Here is a 3,610-nt window from a genome sequence, read left to right on the forward strand (position 1 = left end):
GCCATTGTCCATATTGCATAATGTTCAATGTCCAATATTGAATTTTTTTATTTGGCTACTAACTTTATTTTTTATATTTAAAATTTACTACAGAAAAAAACGTGTGACATCTATATTATAATATATAAAACAAAGTCGCGGTAGTTACACCATTTATAACCCAAGAACGGCTGGACTGATTTTTATAATCTTTGATTTGTTGTTGTGGATTTGTCTTCACCCCGAATAGAGAATGAAAGGAGTTTTACCTACCATTAAAACTCTTATTATTCTTGTTGACTCTGAAGTCCCTTGAGATGTTGATCGTATTTTTTGCCTTGTGTTCTTCTGTGCTGGCCCCTTTTTACCCTCTTTTCTTCTCGATTACTTATCTCCCTGGTTGCTCATCTTGTTTTGCCGGCTGGCTGGACTGACGCTTCTACCGTAGCGTGCTTTGTCTTTGGTTATTCAATTAGTTGATTGTTTCCCTTTGTTCAGAAGCGAAAAAATTTTGTCAAACGTTTAAGTGCAGTTAAATTGTGAAATTTGTGCAATAATGGAGCGTAATGAAGCCAGCAACGTCGCGGAGGGACTAGCGATGGAGACCGACTCGAATGAGTCGGAATTGCTGTTGGACGATCCAGTGGGTGAACTGAGGGCAACAGTTATGTCACTGGATAACAAGGTATCACAGATTTTCTCAATCTTGACCCAACAGGGTCTGCTTGCAGTGGTGCCTACTCCGCAGAGGCCGACGGTAAACATCGACTCTCCGGTAAGTTTTTTACGGCCACCCGCAAGGCCTGAAACAGCGGAAAACCCCAACAGGATTCCGTTACCTGTATTTAGTGTCGTAGTCAGGAGCCTGCTTTTCCGACGCCAGACAAAGCTCGGGTAGCGGAACTTACCAGGCTCCAACTGTTCGACACAGATAATTGGGCGGGAGGACGTCACCTGAATCCTTTGTGGAAAACGGGCAGAGTTGGTTCAGACGAGGCGGAAGAAAATCCTCTCCGGTATAAAAGACACCTTCACCCGAGAGGCTCTTAACAAGATCCCACCTAGTGCCGAACATATCTTCAATAAAGATAAACTGGCGGGGTTCCTAGAAAGAGGTGGGGGTCGTGAGAAGGTCTTCGATCAGACCACCAAAGTGGTTGACCAGGGCAGGGAGAGTCAACCTAGCACTTCGTCAGGTGGACATAAGGACACCTTTCGGAGGCAGGGATACACGAGTAGGATACCAGACCAGGTTAGGGGTGGCTTGCCGAGAGGCCCATGCCCATCCAACCGAGGTTTTCCCAGAGATAACCGAGGTGGTGCGAGGGGCACTTACCCTAGACGGAGGTGACCGGGTCTCCCTCACCACGTTAAAAGGGGGACGCCTCCAGCATTTCCAGGAAATCTGGCAGCCCAAGGGTGCACCACCACCATTATTAAAAATAATAACGGGAACCCGTATTCCGTTTATAAAGAAACCCCCTCTAATAATACCTTCCGTACAATTCCAGTAGGATTTCTAAACGCGACAATCGCCGGAGATCACTTCACAAATCACGGAACTCAAGAAATCGGGAGTATTGGAATTGGCAGAACCATCTCCGAGCTTCCTCTCAACCCTGTTTCTAGTAAGGAAGCAAGACGCAGTCAACGACCCGTCTTCAACCTAAAACGCCTAAACGGTTTCCTACAACCAAGGCCGTTCAAACTGTTCCACCATTTCAAGGTCAACTTCCGCACATGAGGTAACACGTCATGTCTTCGATCAAAAGCAAAGCCTGGTTATGTATCTCCTCATTCATCTCGAGATCGGGATTCCCTGAACTGACACGAATGCGATGTAAAATGTCTTCTGACATGCCATCCTTGTACTTATTCCACAGTTCAGGTGGATTCGATGGGAATCATGTCGAAATAATGATAGCAAATAATGTGTGTATCTGACTTGGAGATGCAGAAACAATTGTTTCAGCGATTGTCATATCCCAATGAGTATCGTTTTCAAGCAAATTGAGCTGTTGACATAAAGCACGAAATGTTGGGCCCACTACACCATTGACAGTTCAAAATGATTCATATGATGTCTGCCCACGAACATTTACCAGCAACAACCGCAAGTAGAAGCATTCGTCATTCTTCGGATGAACTGTGTAAATGCGACCAAGGGCATCAGTAGAATGCACATCCGGATGATCAGGAACCGCATCGCCTTGCTTCGGGAATGGGATGATTTGGCACCGCGAAATGGCCTCCGGCGATTGGCCTCCGGTAATTGGCCGCCGGTACAATCGGACACCGGCCCAATTGGACGCCGACCCAATTCGACGCCGACCCAATTGGCCTCCGGGAGGATTGGACGCCGCACAATTAAATGCGCAAAGGAATAGACGTACGTTATGATTTGTTGGAGTAAATAAGAAAGTCAGTTTAATATGCTTCTATCTTCTCAGTAGTTGTACCTTATACATTTCGCGCTTGACACATTTTTAATATAGATTGAGAATAATTATTATGCCTTATGATGTTTATTAAAAGAAAATAATTCTTCCCTCGCTAAAACTTAACGATGTGCATAATCAATTAATTTATTGTCTATACATGGGTACTTATTTATATTTACAACAAATATTAAAAATAATGTTAGATGTTAGAATTAAAATAACATTATATTTTAGCGTTTTATCGACTTAATATTATAATAAAGCTTAAACATGTATATTATTATGCATAAATGCGTATTTTAAGAAAGTATGAAATTACAAACAAAATATTAAGTAAGTTATCTGCTAAGTATAAATGTTTCAGTAGTTTGATTGATAAACTACTTAGGTACTGGGTGCCGGACAAAATCCTGAAGGCCGAAATCCCGAAAAATAAAAAAATACAAATACCAATAATTGCGCAATTTTTGCAAGAGAGACAAAAACCCATTTTTTGTGGAAATAATCGAATTGAATTGAATGGATTGATTTCGTTTCCGCTGAATTTTTTCAATTTCGTCTCAGCGAAGGATGACCTCATCAACAAATTATTCCCGAACATCATTGCTAACCACAAAAATCACAATTGGTTGAGTGAACGAGCAATTCTTGCGGAAAAGAACAAAGATGTGGATCACTTAAACCTCACAATTCAAAACCAAATCGTTGGTCCACTGTATTCCTTCAAATCTATCAACTAAGTAACAGACGAAGACGAAGCAACCAACTATCCAACTGAAATTTTAAACTCATTGGATCTGCCTGGCTTGCCACCGCACAATTTACAACTGAAGGTTGGCTCGGTAGTCATCATGCTTCGAAATCTGAACCAACCAAAACTATGTAATCTATTTCATTTTGATTTGATTTTTGCACATTTATTGAACTTAATTCATTTTGAGTATTCATTTTAACTTAATAAAAAACTGAATTTAATTCAGCTAATAAGTTAACTAAGTTGATTGATTATGAGGCGGTACGAAGTTCGCCGGGTCAGCTAGTAATATAATAAAGATTGGTTGAAGAAGACTTTTCAACGTCTTTGTACGTACCTATCTATTTATAAAAAATGCATTATATGCAATATTATTATTCTGATGAGACAATAACATTGTCCAATTTTATTTCATGCACAAAAGTTGCTCCAATCA

Source organism: Rhyacophila brunnea, unplaced genomic scaffold, assembly GCF_057557595.1.
Source record: "Rhyacophila brunnea isolate RB1 unplaced genomic scaffold, BYU_Rbru_1.0 scaffold_6, whole genome shotgun sequence".
Lineage (NCBI taxonomy): Eukaryota > Metazoa > Arthropoda > Insecta > Trichoptera > Rhyacophilidae > Rhyacophila > Rhyacophila brunnea.